This window comes from Miscanthus floridulus, chromosome 15 (assembly GCF_019320115.1).
Source record: "Miscanthus floridulus cultivar M001 chromosome 15, ASM1932011v1, whole genome shotgun sequence".
In the NCBI taxonomy this organism is placed as follows: Eukaryota; Viridiplantae; Streptophyta; class Magnoliopsida; order Poales; family Poaceae; genus Miscanthus; species Miscanthus floridulus.
Genome location: NC_089594.1, coordinates 36288002 through 36307635, shown reverse-complemented (window position 1 = coordinate 36307635; position 19634 = coordinate 36288002). Strand labels below are relative to the sequence as shown.

The 19634-nt window shown below is 42.5% G+C and overlaps 1 non-coding gene and 1 pseudogene across 1 annotated transcript; one reads left to right on the top strand and one right to left on the bottom strand.

Annotated features, from left to right (window-relative positions):
• Positions 1-10993: 10993 nt before the first annotated feature.
• LOC136507360 (uncharacterized) lies at positions 10994-11605 on the top strand (annotated as a pseudogene).
• On the bottom strand, positions 11357-11463 carry LOC136509685 (small nucleolar RNA R71). Its single transcript, XR_010772435.1, has one exon. It is a non-coding gene; the product is annotated as a small nucleolar RNA R71 (small nucleolar RNA).
• Positions 11606-19634: the final 8029 nt, after the last annotated feature.

Genomic DNA, 19634 nt, shown 5'->3' with positions numbered 1-19634 from the left:
ACTTGAAGCACATGATGTGAGCATACATCTTCTTCTCATCTTGTGTCTTGCTCATCATCTTGGCATCTTGAATAAGCATTGGATGCCTTGCTCTTCCACCCCTTCTTGTCTTCTTCTTCTTCTTCATCAAGTCACCACCATCTTCATGGTTGATTTTGATTTGCTTTTGGGGTGTCTTCTCTTGCTTATCTTGTGGCTTTGGTTGAAGCTCTTCTTGTTGCTTCACCAATTGCCTGGTTGGGCACATTAAGGTAAAGTGACCCCAAGTGCGGCACTTGAAGCACTTCACATGCTTGAGCCTCTCTTCTTCCTTCATCTTTTTGAGCTTCTCAATGTTTGGGTAACCATTTGCAAGGTGTCCCACTTCATTACACCGGTGGCACATGGAGTGAGACAACTTCAATTGTAGTTGCTTCTTTATCTTCTTTCACCTTTGTCATCTTCCTTTTGAAGCCAAGGCCACTCTTGTCACCGAAGTTTCTTTGAGTCTTCAACATGTGCTCAAAGGTGACTTTTGAGTTGTATCACCTCTATAACTTGTTGCTCAATTTCTTCACTTCATTCTTGAGCTCATTGTTCTCCTTTAAAAGGTTAGTCTCACAAGACAAGGAAGTAGAACAAGCATCTATATGTGAAGACATAGCATTTCTAATAAATCATCACAAGAGGTGGATACATGCTTCTTCCCAGCATCACAACAGCTAGTCACATGTTGCAATTGATCACTTGACTTATGTGATGAGCTCTCATTCTTTTTAAGTTTCTTTGAAACATTTTAATGAGAGAAGCATGTTGTTCTAATAATTCTTCATGAGACACAAGTAGTGTCTCATGAGTAAATTTTAGCTCACCATGTGAAGATTTAAGAACATCAAGTAAGTGCTTATGTTCTTCACATGAGTTCTTTAGAAATGAGTTTTCATTTTTCTAATTTCATTGTTTTAGCTTTCTCATTTTCTAAAGACATGGTCATACTAGCAAGTCTACTAACAAGCTCATCATATGAATCATCATGATCAACCACATTAGCATTAGACACCTTGGTGTCACCTTGTGACATGAAGCAATGTGGTGTAGTGGATGGGCTTGTAGTAGCGATGTCATCCAGGCATGAACCATCATCATCACCATATCAAGTGTGCATGGAGTAGCATCATCATTTGTATCACTTGAGGCATCATCATCAACCATGTCAAGTGAACTTGTGGTGGATCGATCATCATCATCACTTGACCATGAGGTGGAGCAATCTTCCACAATCACCAAATCGTGGTCATGCTCAACACCCTCATATGCATCTTCCTTAGGCTCATCCTCCTTCTTGAACTCGGCATCATCCCATGTGGAGGAGTCACCGAAGGTGTGCTTGATTGATTCCCACAACTCATGGGTGGTTCCTTTGTGGTTCACCTTGTAAAACAACTCAAAGCTCAAAGCATCCATTAGAAATAAATAAGCATCAGAATCAAGTTCAAAGAGAACCTTTTGAGCCTTGGTTAGATTTTTATGGTCAAAGAGATGGGTGAGACCACTTGTGACAACCCACCAAAACTTAAGTCCTTTTGCACAAAAATGATCAAGCATATGGTGTTTCCACCGTGCAAAGTGTGTTCCATCAAAAATGTGTGTCACACTCATCTATCCCACTAGACACCACCCTCTTGGGTCGGTGAAGACCACAAATGAGAGACAAAGCTTTGATACCACTTGTAGGGTCGAGATGGCAGACTAGAGGAGGTGAATAGTCCTTTCTAAAACTTAATCGCGTCGGCTAACCGATACAAGTGCGGAATTAAAACTATCGGTCTAGCCAAGACTACACCCCTCTATCTATGTTCCCTAGCACCTTACAAAGATCCTAATTATGCAACTAAGATGCCGAGCTGGCAAGAGCTCACCTAACCAATTCTAGGAGCAAGGTCACACAAACCTATGCAACTAGTACTTTGCCAACCAGGGGAGCTCCTACACAATCTAGTAAGCAAAAGCACAAAGCCACCTAAACTCACTAGCAATGCTCAATAACAAGGCTACACAAGCCAAATTATAGAGTGCAAATTACTTAGCTACACAAATTAAGCAATGTGACTAACAAGGTTACTAAAACTAAATTAGTCATGCAAGGGCGCTACTTCTATGCTACAGGAGCAAGAAGGTAACTAGCAAGTTACACAAGCTAACTAATTATAAGAGCAACTACACAAGCACAATGCAAATGAAAGTAATACAAGCTTGTGTTGCACGGAATGCAAACCACCTGAGAAGATGATGAAGACAATGTTGACACTGGTGATTTTCTCCTGAGGTTCACTTGGTTGCCACCAAGCTACATCCCCGTTGTGTCGACCGCTCACTTGGTGGTTCGGCGGCTAATTGGCATCACCCGCCAAACCCGCACGTCGGGCACCGCAAGAAACTACCCCGAAAGTGAGGGTAGCTCAATGACACGCTCAACTAGAGTTGCTCTTCGCGATCCCCATGGGGTGAGCACAATCCCCCTCACAAATCCTCCTCCGGAGCACCGCACAATCTTCTCGCGTACTTCAACGGAGTCGCAAGCCACCAAGCCATCTAGGAGGTGGCAACCTCCAAGAGTAACAAGCACCATCGGCTTGCCACTCGATCACCTAGTGCCACTCGATGCAACCTCATGATGCAATCGCACTAGAATCGCTCACTCACTCAATCGGATGAACACTATCAAGTAAGAGTGAGTTAGAGGGCTCCCAAGCACACCTACACAAGCCACCAAGGCTCAAGGGTGCTCAACAACCTAGCCAAACACCGGCCACAACTTCTATTTATAGCCCCATGAGCTAAACTAGCCATTACCCCTTCACTGAGCACTCTGCGCACTAACCGGACGCGCAGCTCGTGCACACCAGACGTGCCCGATCGCTGCATCCGATCGCTGCTCGACCTCCATGTGTCCCTCTTCAAATGAAGTAGACATTGGCACCCAACGGCTAGCTTTGACATGCACGAACACCACCTGATCAGATGCACAGCTTGAAAACGACCGGACGCAGGCTGAGGCAGCATCAGGTCGAGTCTAGAGAGCTCCTAGAGCTGCTGAGGACCGACTGGACGAGTCCGGTACGCCCAACCGGACGTGCCCCTGTGTTTGCTCCTTCTAGGTCAACACCTGCACGCCACGTCACCACTACCTGACGCTTAACAGTGATTGCTCAGCGTCCGGTCACTGCTACAAGACAGAGTCTGATCACGTCGGCAACTCTGCCCGCACCTGGCTAGAATACCGGACCCGTCTGGTATAGATATCGGACACGTCCGGTCACGACAGGAACTTTGCCGCCTGAGTCAGATAACGGACGCGTCCGGTCCACATGTCAGACGCGTCTGGTCACCCCGTGACCAATGCCTTCAACACCTTTTCTTCGCCAAACTTCATCTCCTTTGCAAATGTGCCAACACCACCAAGTGTCCACCAACTTGTGCATGTGTTTTAGCATTTTCACAACCATTTTTTCAAAGGATTAGTCACTCAACTTGCCACGCCACTCGATCCTAGCAACGATGCAAAGTTAAATCACTCGAGTGGCACTAGATGACCGATATACAAACAAGTTTGCCCCTCTTAATAGTACGGCCATCTATCCTAAACCCGGTCATCAAATTCTCTACACATCCTATGACCAGTAAAATGAAATGCCCTGGGTTATACCTTTGCCTTGTGCATTCCATTCCATCTCCTCCAATGTCGATGCAATACATGCACCAACACTGATCAACAATGATATAATCCATTTCGTATCATCACGTGACCATATTAGTTCATCGATCTTGACTTCACTTGCTCTTTACCATTGCCTCGGTCCACCAGCGCCAAGTCATCACTCAACTTGCCCTTCACACTTGCAACCGGTCCGTCGAGCCAAGTCTTGTCTTGATCTTCTCCACCTTGATCACATGACTCCGTATCATGTGTCATATGCAATGCGCTCCTTCATCACTCCTTCATCACATGTGTGAGCTTTGCAACATATCCAGGCCATTTCACCTCTATGGCATAAGTTGCTCACACAAGTGTACATATGGACTAATCACCTATGTATCTCACATTAAACACAATTAGTCCATCTAGGTTGTCACTCAAATTTCAAAATCAAACAAGGACCTTTCACCTGTCATACTAGAGCATCCACAGAAAGATTTTGATTTTTAATGGTAACTTCACCTCCCAGATGTCCTTCATTCTAGAATCCACCTCTCCAGAATTTAACATCAGCCTGTACAAAGAACTGCTAGTATACTTCCCTGAGGCTTCCAGTGCCCAAATAAGCTCATCCCTACTTTCTGTGATCTGAACCATCTCTAAAGCCTCTTGTAGTTCCTCTAGCTCCAACAAAGCATCTTGTCCCAGGTACCTTCTGAACTCTAATTCCCAACTCACCTCAGACATTTCTGCCACCGACCAGTTCCCAGAATCTAATTCAGGTGCCATTCCCAACTATCCATTTTGTACCTCTCTCATACCAATTTCTGACCTCCATTAAGCCTTGCAAAAATTGTGAACCACCTCTAACTTTACTTTGACAAATACTTTTCCCTTGAAGATACTTATTTCTAAAGACTTGTAAAGCAATGTTATCCTCACCTCTATCCAGCTTATAACACCATTTGGCAAGTAATACTGTGTTCATAGCTCTTGTATCAGCAAAGCCTAACCCACCAAAGCCTTTTGGGGTAGCCAGGCCTTCCATTTCACCATGTGATATTTCTTCTTATTACCAATTCCTTCCCAAAAAAATCTACCTCTGGCAGAATCAAACCTCTTCTGAGTTCCTTCATGCAGCCAGTAGAAGCCCATAGTATACATTGGAATGCTTGTGAGACTAGAATTAATCAGTATTGATCTGCCCCCATATGATAGCTGATTACATTTCCATGTCTCCAACCTCTTCTCAATTTTACCAGCAGATTCACTCAACTCTTCCTTTATCTAAAAAGCAACGAGGCCAGCGATGGCCGCTTCATCCCACACGCCGTCCTCATGGACCTCGACTCCTCGAGCACGGGGCCATGGACTCAGTCCGCTCGGGCCCCTTCGGCTAGATCTTCCATTCCAACAGCTCCGTGTTTGGCCAGTCTGGCGCCGGCAACTAGGCCAAGGGCCACTAACACTGGTGGAGCTGAGCTGATTGACTCCGTCCTCGACGCCGGCCACAAGGAGGCTGAGAACCGGAGAGCGAGTCCTTCCAGGGTATTTACTCTATCCAATTTCATCTCACGCGCTCTCCAATTATCTTAGCTTTTGGCTCCAATTTCATGCTTTTCTCTGGAATTTCAGTGATTGCTGCAATGGTAATTCTCAATTGCTCACTCTGATGTCTCATCTCCATAGTCAAATACTTTTCCTTCTTGGACTAGAAATCAAATTTTGTTTGCAAATTCAGACTGCAACACCCGGATCAATTGAAATGTACCTGACTGTGTGTGTGCGACTGCTATCAGCAGTTTAGCACCTCATATCCAGCAGATATTTGCACAACTGTTTACCCCCTACCCAAATAGCAAGTTTACGGTGAAAACTATTACCCATGTATATAGTACTTGTGCACAACGAATTGTAGGTAGAATGCATTTATAGGTGATAGATAATACATCGGCATGTACGTAGCCACATGCCCACATTGGCATACCGGTGCCTTTTGGAACTTGCAGGATAGCCATGTGTAGCCACCGCAGTTTGCCGAAGGCTGCACCATGGGGAAGGAGGCTGCCGCCACTGGTGTTGACGCCTCCACGAGGGGTGAAGCCACTGTTGTCACCGATGCCACTATGATGTTGAAACCGGGTGATGCTCCGGCTTGAACGCGATGTCGTCCCTGGCGAGGCGAGAGCTCCAATCACACATACGCCAAAGAGTGGAATTTGGTGCTGCCAACGCCGTAGCTTTTTAGGTGTTTCTATTCCTCTTTATTGAAATTACATATCGCTGAGTGACCGAGACTCACGCCACACCGCCCATCATTAATGAAAAAGCTTATGTGACCAATCATGCACCATAAACCATATTCTATGTCGTTTAGATGTTGGTGTCATAAATTAATGAAAGTGCTTTTGATGTTACAAAATTTTATGACATTTGGTTTTAAGTCACAATTCCTTACAACATGCCACATAGGCAAATCCCACGTAGGATTATAAACTGTCATAAAATTTAACTGTGGATGTTAAAGCCCATGTAATGATCAGACTTATAGTGGGTGAAGCCCGTTGTTGAGGCTGAGTTTTGGCCTAGCCAATTTCTTATTTTGAAGCTTTTTAGGCCCATATCTGAATTGTATTGATTACGACGTAACCTAACTTATTTAGGCTGAGCCCACACAAGGTTTTTTGGGCCAACCTAGATTTTTTTATGCTATTTTTGGGCTAGACTGAAGGACCGAAAATGGCAACCAGAGGGGGTGAAAGGAAGCCTCAAATTTCTTGTTAAATATTTGACCGCTGTTCCAAAATCACCGCAAAACACAAGCGTGTTTCCAAAACTAAATACCCAAGTCCAACTGGTGACGAGAGTACCTAAAGAGATTACTCGGAACGGTAGAAAGCCAATGCAACTGATTCGGAGCTCAAAAGAAGAAACCACAGACGAAACAAAATTCAGGGCTGGAAATTCCGGCCTGAACAACACAGAAAGAGAGCACACGGTGGATCTTCTCACTGCTGCCCCTGCGCCCTGCACCAACTGCAAGAAAATCAAACAAAGCTAGAGACAACCATTTAGGGAGTAATGATTGTTTTACTATTGCTTGAAAGTGACATCTCTGAAAGCTTGATTTCCATTTACACACGGGCTCATGATGCTGGCACAAGACGAGCAGCACAGCAGCTGCTAGCGGCAAGGCAAGAAACCAGAAAAGGAGCAGCTGGAATCGAACCAAATTGGCCAAGGAGATGGACCAATCAGACTGGAGTCCAAGAGCGAACTGCAGAACTGAGAGAGGAGATCGAGCAAGCTGCAGTCGGACCAGGCAGCCAAGGAGCCGACCTGCTGCCCCAGGAGTCCGACTCCTATCACGCACAGAACGAAGAAAGAGGAAGCCGCTGCTCACCGTGCGATCGGCGTTGTGCAGAAGAGCAGCGAGGGAACGAGCGCACGACACTCAAGCGCTCAGAGCTGGGTTCACAGCACAGCCGCCAACCACGAACGCTCAAAGCACGAACAGGATCGACTCGTACGAACAGAAGAAGGGGAAGGAAACGGACACAGAACCGATGCTCGGTAGTGGACTCCAAGGCCAGGGGCGAGCACCGCTCTGCAGAGCTCACACGGTGCCTGATTACCGGCATCGGTAGTGCTGCTACAGGATCCCACTGGAGCGCACCCCCCACACGACAAACAACGACGAACAGAGAAACCTCATCGCACGAACAGAAAAACGGGCGGCCAAGAGAATCGATGAAAACCGAGCCAAATCAAAACAACTCGGCCCCAAATCTCGCACAGGTGATCTCCATGATGTTGGTGAGCTATCCCAGCAGAATCATGGCTCGAACCCGACTCAAACTTCATTAATTTCAGATCACAGCCAAGAACGCAAAACCTTCCCAGAAACGAAAAACAGAGCACAGTGAAGAACGAAAATCACAAGCAAGAATGATAAATCCCGGAGGAGAAAAGGAGGATTTGGGCTTCCATTCCCACACCAAATCATAGCAAATACACCACAAAAATCTCAGATTTTTTATCTCTCTCAAGAAACACTAGAAGAGCAAACTCTAAGGAGAAAGCGAAAAATGAAAGCGGGGAGAGAGAGGTGAGGGTGTCATCCTATCCATCAGGGCTATTACACAATCCCAGTTTTTCTCTAGATATTTTTTAGCCGAACCACTGATCTAAGGGCATAATGGTCAACTCTTTGTTGTCGATCGGACGACCCCGCTTCTTTCACGAATTTGCTTCGCCTTGACGCAACCTTCCTGATTTCGTCACGTGCCGCCCCGTTCCTCCTTGGAACCTCCACCCAGGTTTTGAGGCCAAACCCGCGAAACCGTCCACCCGGTAGTTTTGAGGCTCAACCCACCAAACCGTCGAGAGTAGCGTACTCCATACGTGTCTCCCGCCACTCGACGCGTGTCACCTCGTCCTCGACCGCCCGGGCGCCAAGTCTTCCAGAGCCTCGCTCGACTTGCACGTCCGTTGTCTTGACTTGGTCAACACGGTCACTCCTCCATGTACACTTGCGCTTGTCAGTGTCCCCAGATGTCAGCCACCTTGGCTGGTCACCCGACCTCCTGGTCCCTCGATCCAAGCCTCATGTCCGCCCTTCATTGCGCCTAGTCCATCGGCACAGCACGTCCCTACTTGACCTTCACCTCACCATCGACCACTGCCTTCGAGCTCCACACCTGCGCACCACAAGCTAAGAGACATATTGCACAACTCAACTCACGTCATGGTTAGTTCACAAACTCAACCCAAGACGCAAATTACATTGACAATCACTCATCATAAATCTGAACCACAAGGGCACATATCAACCTTGTGTTCGCACAGACCATTAATGTAATCGAGGGTGGCTTTGTCTAGTCCATGGTTAGTGGCGTTGCACTTGTCGAAGGAGGCCTCGAGTAGCTCTCTATTATTGTCGTTGGTGGTGCCACGCAACATATGGTGCTTGATTTCCTATTTGTGCTCCAACAATTTTTCATTTTGATATAGTTCTTTTGGAGCAATGTTTTATTAACCAAATATCAAATGTAATACGCATATTGCCACACAAATTTTCCGTTGCAATAAAAACCTAAATGCACCAACTATACTTCCTTGTTATAAGTTATTGTGATGCAACTTAATGTCATCCATATCAATTGATGCTATAAGTTGGTTACCATGTAAAAATTTACCACTGCAGGAACAGTATTATTGCCACAAAAATTGGCATTGAACATGGCAAGAGCTTCTATTGCCACAATGTCGGTCCCATTGTAACTACTATCTATAGAAATTCCTAATTGCGTGGCAATACATGCTGTCGCCATGCCATTAGTTGCAACTACTATCCATTGCAATGCTTCATTGTGTGGCATTAGCATATGTATTTCAAGAAAATAACAAAAGGAGTTGCCTAATAAGTAGAGCTTCAACATGGAATAAATTGTGGCTTAGGGAGACTATGATCGTATAATCTGCCAATTCTATGGAACTCGTGCCTTAAAAAACAACTTAATCTTTTAGGTAAACAAGTTCTCAGCAAGCTTTATTGGCTGGTCCTTAACTACTAATTTTAACCACCAATTAAGACATAAAAAGAGGAGAAATTGACATCCTTATGCACATTCCAACAAGGCATAATGCAGATATGCGCAAAGAAATAATAGAAAGGTCCAATCTACCTAGATAATTTGGGCAAAGTACCACCCAAGGAGTGACCCATACCAAGCTAGAGGCTCGCCAGACGAAGGTGGTGTCCAGCTAGGCCAGCCAGGGTGAGGCCGCATCCTAGGTCCCCCTAGCACCGCCTCTCGGCCCCACCTTCAGTCGTGGTGGTTCAATCAATGCTCCTAGGATAGATGCATGCGGGATCTCCAAAGAATATGCTCTGTACAACCGCCTTTAGCACTAGTATATATAAATAGGGAGAGTCTCCTCTCTCAACACACAATATTTGGAGCAACACCTCAATTCCTCTCTTGTACTTTTATATTATAGTAGTCATCTAGAGCAAGGCAAAGCTACCTTGGAGGGCTTGACTCCTTGGAGAGAGATCTTGGTATGAATAAGATGAATCATTTCTCCAAAGTCTTGTTCCTTACTTATCATTATAGTCATACTTATGAACTAGAGTATAGTCTTTATGTTATGATCTTAGCATATGAACTAGCATATAGTTTCTATGTTATGAAATTAGCATATATATGACTTCATGTTTAAACATTCATAATTAGAACTAAATTGAGGTGGCGGTTAATTGTGCCTTTGGTTGTGCCCATGTCCTATGCTTGTCAATCTGTAGGGTCAGAGTCCCGGGGGATTTGAGTAGTTTCTTAATACATGAGCGTGGTGCTCGGTTATGGAGGAACAGGTGAATGCATTGTCCTTCTCCATGGTTGAGGAGTAGACGGCAGGTGGTGATAGCCCTGTCTATCCCTTGTAATCCCCCACGTTCGTTTAGGGTGTAGGAGTCTAAATTGTCACATGAGATTGCTGGCAGACTAGTACTCGGTGGCCTCTCAACCCGCTTTATACTTAGTTCTACTTTGATTATGTAACTTGTATGATTATCAACTATTTTTTGCATTACTATATTAGAACATGCCTGCTCTACTTAGGAACATTCTTTTATACTTTATCTCTATTTTATCCTTGAGGAATGCTCAAGTGTGTGTCCTACTATCTTGAATCATATCATTTTACCTCTGTTATGAGCATTGGTTCACTTTACAATAGTATGTTATTGAGTTCATATCCATACTAGAGTCTTAATCAATTATACCTTCCTTTGGGAAAATATAAATAACGATACCCTAAATACTTCTAGGTGAAATGCTACAATGATAGATCCGTGCGCTTGCTGATGAATATCTAAAATTGTTAAGGAAACTATCAAGGCTTTTCCTGGTGACATTGCTAATTATTAGTAATGTTGCTTAAGACATGCCAACAAACATTTTTGGCGCCATTGCTGGGAATGGATTCTATCTCCATACTTGGTAATTGCATTTAGAAATGTCAACAAGCATTTCAGACGCCGTTGCCGGGAGAAGGCAATTGATTAAAGAATCTAGTAGGACATGTTCATGATAATATTCATGTACCATAGCCATTGTTTACGTAGGATAACTTTACTTGTTTTCTCCTATTGTGGATGAAAACAGGATATGTGTGACTAGTTTTGATCTGCCGAAAAAGTTCATCAACAACCCGGAGTCACTCCTAAGGAAGAGTCGGTCTAGCGCCACTTCTTCTTCCTCTACTCCACCAACAGCCAAACCAATCACCCCCGCACCATCCGCTACTTCCGTCATGGACAAGACCCTTCGCGACTACTCCGTCCCCACTGTTGACAATGTGCCCATTGGGGCGGCTGTCAACACGGGTGAGGGAAACTTCGAGCTGAAGACCGGCCTCATCACGATGGTGTAGGCAAACCCATTCTATGGTTTGCCAAGAGAGGACGCGAACGCGCACCTACAACACTTCCTTGTGTTGTACGACACCATAGTCATCAAGGACGTCACACCAAGGAGCGTCAGGCTCCGCCTGTTTCCCTTCTCCCTTGTGGAGAAGGCAAAACAGTGGTTCTACAAGGACCGGGAAGCTATCATCACGTGGGACAAATGTTCCACGATGTTCCTCGCCAAGTTCTTCCCCATGGGCAAAACCAATGCTCTGAGGGGAAGAATCTCTAACTTCTACCAGAACATGACGGAAACTATTCCCGAGGCGTGGGAAAGGCTCCAGGAGTACATCCAAGCATGCCCACACCACGGAATGGAGAATTGGCTAGTGCTCCAAAACTTCTATAATGGGTTCACACCCATGTCATGGGGGCACATTGACACTGCTGCTGGAGGACACTTTCCTTTCCCTCACCATCGATGGAGCCACAGGCTCTTATCGAAAAGATGGTGTTAAATCAAAGTTGGGGGAAGAAAGAAAAACACAAAAAGGCATGCATACCGTGAAGGAGGCGGACATGCTTGCCGTAAAAATGGACCTTCTTATGAAGAGGCTGGAAGAGGGTGCCCATGAAAAGGAAGCAATTAAGGACACTGTCCAGGCTATAGACTCGCAAATAACATACGAGGTCTGTGGAAATGTTGGCCATTCGGGAAATGACTGTCCCGAAACCCGCGAAGAAGCTGCCTTCATCAACAATGGGTTTCGCCAACAAGAAGGCAATAACGAGTGGAACAACCTAACAACAGTCCACCATACCAAGGTGGTAATTCGAACTTCAATTCCAATTGCAATTTGAATCAACCATCCTTGAAGGACTTGGTTCTAGGCCAAGCCAAAATTAATGAAAATATTAATAAAAAGTTAATGTTCAATGATGAAATGCTTGAAAATATCAACTCTAAAATTGAAAGTTTATCCTCCTCTGTGAAGAATCAATTAAGTTTTAACCAAATGATAGAAACGCAAATTGCCCGGATAGCTGCTGCTATTCCTATCAATCATTCAGGGAAAAATCCCAGGGACAACCCGAAAATTCCCTCAAATATGTTCATGCAGCTACTAGGTCAATGAAGGAGGAGAGGTCTTGCTCGACGAACTAAAAATGTCGAGCCTTTGCCGAAAGTAAATCAGTAGTTATCTTAAAAATTAAAAATATTCAAAAGAAAATATTTCTAAAATAAAAATTTAAAATTTTACTTCAAACTAAACTTTTCAGAGAAATAAAATAAAAATTATTTTCTGATAGCTTAGATTTTTGTGTTATCATTTCTCATTTTTAGAATATTGATGAAAATTCAAAATATAATAAAACTTTTGTGGAAAATAAAACATTGAGCGAATGTCTAGATGCACTAAACAAGTCCTTAGCAAAGAATGTATGATATGTCAACCAATTTTACCTTGCTTTGCTCGAAGGAGAAGGCATGTCCATATAATGGGGTTGCATCAACACATATTTGAGAAGTCAAGTATGTTCAATTCATTCCTTAGCTTGCAAAACCTCTTCTCATCAAGTGGCTTGGTAGAATATATCTGCATAGTTGATCATCAGGTGCCCACACTCTCAATGCAGATGTCTCCCTTTTACTGATGATCTCTTATGAAATGATGGCGGACATCTATGTGCTTTGTTCTTGAATTTTAGACCAGATTGTTGGTTAGCTTCATGACACTGTAATTGTCGCATAGCAATGGCACTTGTTTGAACTTGATTCCAAAATAATTCAAAGTAGCCTTCATCTAAAGTAATTGAGTACAACAAGTACCGGGTGAAATGTACTCCATTTTGGTGGTTGAAAGTTCTACACTATTTTGCTTCTTTGATGACGAAGACATAAGTGATCTTCCCAATAATTGACATGTGCCCGTTGTGCTCTTTTCTCTCAACCTTGAATCCCGCATAATCGGAGTCCAAATAACCAATCAACTCAAAGTTTGCTCCTTTGAGATACCATAATCTAACATTTTATGTATGCTTCAAGTATCTCGATATTCTCTTTGTTGGCTTCAAAAGACTTTCTGTTGGTGATGACTTGATTTATTTATTTATTAATTCTTTATACTCAAGTAGGAGTATACAATGGAGGAGCAAAGGCCATCTCCTTTTGTTTTTTTTTATTATTCATGTTTCTTTTTAAAATATGCTACGGAGATGGACCCACTACACACCAGCTACTAGCTAGGACCTGTACTAGGGAGAGGGATTAGCTTAAAATTACGGTGCTTCTCTAATTTTGCTTTCATGTACAAAGCTCTATATTATGTAAGATCCTCGTTGGCAGGGCTTTGGCTCCGGCTTCTTGCGGCTCCTTGCAAGAAGTCCGGCTAGACGGGCATCTAATAAAGGCTCCTTGCATGAGCTGCAAAAACGTTGTTCTCTTGGTTCCTCCTCGTAATTCTAACATAAATTATTAAAAAATTGTGACTGAAGTTGTTTTTGCCAAACGTTTTCCAAAACAACTTCAGCACTACCAAAAAAAAAGCTACTTCACATGAGGAGCGGGAGCCCTACCAAATAGGATCTTAGTATTATGTCGTGTCACGCCTAGGCTCAAAAAATCCTGGCATGCCACTGGCACGGTTGACGATCAAAATTTAGATTTTGGGTAAAACCGGCCTGTATTGTTTTCTAAAATGGCAGCGTCCAGTTTTGGGAAAGCCAAAAATTAGTCTTTAATTACCATTTTGTAAGTCACGATCAAAATGCATAGGTAGATTGTCTAATTTAGACTCCGGATGAAAAAGTTACGATCATTTTTCTAAGAATCAACACCGGAGAAACAGAGCGAGCCATTTGTATCGGCTCATTCTTTTCCGGCCTGAAGACCACCGATACAAAAAACATATTCGTACCGGTGTGGAAGGTTGTACTACAGTAACAAGCGGGTCACAGGTTCCGAGCCCGCATGCATAATGCCTATAGGTGCCGATGCAAATTAAGCCTTTTAGTAATATTTTTCGAGCTGGTTCTAAACTAGCCCTACACGCACTAGTAGAGCACCCAGTTTCGGTTTTGGGCTTTAGTCCCAGTTAGAGTTGGGCCAAGGACTCGTGCCCCCTTTCGTCCAGGGTCCAACGGCTAGCGCCACAAGTTGGCCCAGCGGGGACCTTTAGTCCCAGTTGAAACTATCAACCAGGACTAAAGATCAGTTGGTGGCTCCAACTAAGACTAACCTTTAATTCTGGACTGAGCCACCAATTGGGATTAAATGTCCATCTATATATCCCCTTATCTTTCTTCATCCCCAAGCCCAAGCCATTTGAAGCTTTCTATTCTTGTCTCTCTGTTCTTGCTTGAGCAAAGAGTTCATGCTTGGACGATTTGTGAAGAGTTCATTCATCCATCCATTCTAGGGGTCCGAAGGTTAGCAACATCATCCTTTCATGTTTCATTGCTTGTATAGCTCGTTTCATTGGTTTAGAAATAGAGAAATTTATGGTTTTTAGATTAGAAATAATGTTTTTTTATTTATACGCCATTTGAGATCAAATTTAATATATAGTTTGCACATATAGAAGAAGAAAGTTTATAGTAGTTGATCAAAATGAGTATCCACCTTTTATTGCTAGTATAGCTCATTTCATGGTTTAGAAATAAATAAATTTGGGGGTTTTAGCATGGGAATGATGGTGTTTTGTTTATTTATACTCCATTTTAGATTGAGAAATTTAGTTGATAGTTTACATATTGTTGGCGCAAAAACATGGCGATGGCGATGCGCTGGACACGCTGCAAGCCAGAACGATCCGAAGATCTGCTTAGCTTCAACAGGGACAAGTCAATCCTGAAAGTCGCAAAGGCATGCCAGTCAATTTGACCTGTAATTGATAAGGAGAGAAAGTTTTATCAGTAATTTCGGGTGGAACATGCCGGTGTTGCGCAGACAATTCCAAGTATGCTGCTTCGAGAGCAGCCAAATAGGGGATCAACTAAATAGCCGATACGAGGAGAAATCAACTATTAGGGACTGTGATGCTCGTGAGTCATGATTGTTTTATGATAACAAGTACGATGTATCCAGATATAAGTAACATCATCAGCTAGGTGGATATAACCAGTGTAAAGCATTGAGCTGATGAGTTTAACGAGAAAAGATATAACATGTTAACAAATCGACTGTCTAGTACAAATGGATCTACAAACGCTCTGAATCTAATCTGTTACCATCAACAGTGAGGTTCGACCAGATCGATACAGCTATGATAATGATAACAAACTAAAGCCAAAGAATCCACAAAACCATCTATACATTGACAGGCTCATGGAAAAACATGCTATATGTATGAAGGCACAGGCGAATTGGCTAAAATAGCCGATGTAGGCATAACAAACAAACAGAGTACATATCCTGATCATGAACAAAAACACTAATCGATAATCTCTAATCTAAAGCCTTATCAGTGAGGCTCGACCGGATCGATGCAACTATGGTAGTGTCATTAAGTTAGATCTCATTAACTAGTGAGTTTATCCAAGATTGAAACATGTCTCTGGATGCATACTATGCTTGAGTGGAATAGAGATAAAACAGCCGATCTAGCAGAATTAAGCCGTCAATCATGAGATATAAAGCATGATCAGACTAGAAGACTACCAATCAAGATGATATGATACAAATCTATCTCTATCTCAATCAGGTGATTTGTTATAATTAATAAAACATTAATTATAACAAGATCGATAACTGGTGAATCAGCCAAAAACAGCAAGGAAAATCTTACTAATCTCGACAGATTCGATGGTTGGTGATATTGTATTAAACAAGTTATTTAACATAAGATCGATAACTTTGATCTATATTATGATTCGTAAGAGATCAATCAGCTGATGCAGCCTTACAAATAATGATACAGATCGCTAACTAACTTATATTATACTCATAAAAGTTCAATCGGCTGATGCAGCTTTACGAGTATGATACAAGTTGTGACGGTACTCACAGACAAGCCAGAGGTCCACCGAATCCATGTAGCCCTGCTCGTTGAAGAACTCATTAATATCTACAATACTCCTACTCCTAATGGTTGGCGTGAAGGCGAAAAAAGTGATTGTATTGATTGATTCCGCTTTTTACAATAGCTAGGGTCCAATATTTATATCCAGAACCTAAACATGAATCATACTCAAATACGGCTCATTACAATTCTTAGAATAAAAGAAAACATTCTTAATTTAAGATAACTTGGACTCTAATTTTTTCCTTTTTATAGAGTCTGACATATTCTCCTCGACGCCGTCCGTACGTAGTTCATAGACATTGTCTGCTGATGTCATCTATAAAATAGTTGATTCCGACACTACATCAGAACCAGCCGATACTGATTCACATCTGATCGATTTCTTGATGATACAATCTTAGAAGCTTCAAGTTCTCGCATTCTTCTTTCCAAATTTTGTTCTAAACACATGACCCCCAATTTTGGGATAAAATAATTTTATTCCAAAATTTCTATTCACCTGCGCACCATGTCGTAACCGTTTATTCCAAAATATATGCGCGACTCCTAATTCCTCGGTCTGAATTTTATATAATACCCCAATAGTATCATTTCCAACTCACTCAACCCCTTCGTTTTCCCCTTCTTTCTCGAGCAAGCCTTAACAACCAAGGCCGCCATCCCCAAGGTCTTAACCATAGCAAATCGTCTGCTCTAGCAAGCAATTATTCAACTAATCTTCCTCAGATTCAGATCCATTTTGGCTGCAATGGCGACCAGTGACCACGTCCCTGAGGTATGCTTCCAAGTTCCCGTCTTCCAAGTATCAGCCGTTACCCCGCATTTCCTTTCTCCTCAAATTTATTTTATCTGGTTTCTAGGAAATGAAGAACGAAATTTTGATTCCGTCGGCTATTGCTCCCAATGTCTATTATCTTGGGCCTATGGGTGACTCTGATCCATCTGACTTTATCAGTCAAGAAACCCACCGAATCCCCTTTAAACAATCTATAATAAATTTGTCCTCTTGAAACACCAAAACTCCCTTTAGAAACTGGCCCAAAATGCCTAAGGGATGGAGAGATTGGTTTCATAGAGTATCGGGGAAAAAGCTAGAGATTGGAAGATTTATGACTTCAATCAATGGTTGACACTCTTATTGTCTGGAATGGAGAGGAATAATTCACTTCTGATTTATGCATCTTACTTCTGGTCGAACACCCTAAATGCTTTTGTTTTTTTGTCATGGCCCAATGACTATAACTTTGGCCAATGTTTATATGTTGACCGGCCTTAGAATAACAGGATCAATACAACCTTATGACTTGTTAAGTGCTAGATCCAAGAAAATAGCCAAAATATCAGACTGCACAGGACGGGCAAGCTACATTCTAAACCACATTGGAGACGGATCAACTGTTGCCGAAAAAGAAAATGTAGCTTTCTTGAACAAGTGGCTAAAAAGATTCATCTTTTTGGATCTTCCTGTGGTCTAACTTTTAATCATAAATACTTGGCAGAGCTTCTAGCAGCTGGTAATGAAATCCCCCTTGGAAAATGCCTGGTAGGATCTGCTTATCATCTGTTGCACCAGGTAGCTGTCCAGTTACTGAAGAATGAACTAGTGCATACTATTAGTGGCCCTTAGTGGTTGACACAACTATAGCTGAACCTGTATATGCACAAGATTATAAGACCTGGTCTTAGAAATCTGAGATTTCCTTCATCCAACTTTGCTGAAGATTTCAAAGGGAAAGAAGAAAGAGTTCGACAGTGCATCTCATACATCGGGCATCTCATAATATTTCCAAGCAAAACAATCTTTAAATTCCTTTTATAAATCTATCAACTCTCGCTTATACTCAGGATCCAATTTAGCACTCATATACATCGGCCTATGCCTATCTCCATAACCAATGTCTATCTCCTCTAATTCATTGGCCGACGTAAAGCCATGTCCTAGTTTACTATCTGTACCATCTATTGGATTATCCATTAAAACAAACTCTCAAAGCCGACTGTTTGGATTGGCTTTTGGCTTTCATCATTGACCTTAATGAAGCCTTCTTCCCATAGCTTGCCAAAAAAACACTCGAAGTCTTCTAGTTCCCAATATATTAGGTCAGTTGTTGCTATACTCACAGAATCATCAGCATGAACCAGCTCAACATCATCTCCATGCCACTGAATCAAGCATTAATGCATAGTCAATGGTACACAATAGTTTTCATGAATCCAATCATTACCAAGGATTAAACTGTATGAACCTTTTCCATCGATGACAAAGAATGTAGTGAGCAAAGTCTTACTTCCAATTGTTAATTCGACGTTTATTGCCCCCCTGGTCTTGGATGCATTACCCCCAAAATCCTTAAGCATCATGTCGGTCTCAATCAAATCTCCTAGTCCCTTGCCAAGCCTACGAAAAGTAGTATAAGGCATAAGATTAACAGAAGCACCTCCATCCACCAACATTTTGCTCATCGACTTCCCATCAACAAAACCTTTTACATATAAAGTCTTCAAATGTCGATGCTTGACTGGCTTATCAAATATAGCTTGTTGTGTCACTATCAACTTGGCAACTATCTCCTCATATTTTGATTCATCGAAATCTAAATAGACTTCTTGATCTGCTGGAACTCTAAATTTTGACGGCAAAAGAAAAGCCATTTGAATATTAGCCAATGGTTGACCCTTATTAGCTATTCGTTTAGCACGCCATACTTGAGGTTTACCAGGTTTCTGAGCCTGTTCTAGCACTCTATTCCTTAGGTGTTGTACCCTTCTTTTCTGACTTCTTGTTAAACCTCCTGGACACCACTGCCCTTCCTCCCAAATATACTCTTCCTCATCACCTTCTTCTTCATAATCAGCCCAATTTTGATTGACAACTCGCGTCCCAAGCCGATCATGAACACTTTTATTTTTTAAGCATCAATCCATATTATGATGATACTCAATTCGAGCATGGATAGATCGGCAGTTGGCTTGAGATTGCCTAAACTCTCAATATTGTTCACTACACTCTAGGCAATTATTTCTAGTAGGTAATTTCAAATCTTCATTCCAATAATGTCTAAAAATGGATAATTCCAATGTGATTCAGCCTGTTCTCTTTCATACCTCTCTTCTTCTCGTTGACACTGGTATTCTTTCTCTTCTAACCAACGCCGATAATCCTTTTCTTTCTGTCATTGCCATTTATTCAACAAAATTTAGGACGTAACATGCGGCCTCATCGCCCCATTTCTTGACGTCTCTCCCTACTCATATCGACTCTTCTGTTGATCACAACGCCTTTTAATTTCCCTGTATTCATCAGCCGATATTTGTATCTCTGGATCAACTGTTCTAGTTTCTTTGGCCCTAGTTGATGTTAGAACTTTAGTCTTCCCTCTGAGCAACTTAGCATCAACCATATTCTGATCTCTTGGGAAAGAATTATCAACTTTCATCTTTCGAGGTGTATCAAATTTAAGCTTCCCTTGCTGAATAGCCCTATGTATATGTTGCTAGAAAATTCTGCACTATAGTAGAATGA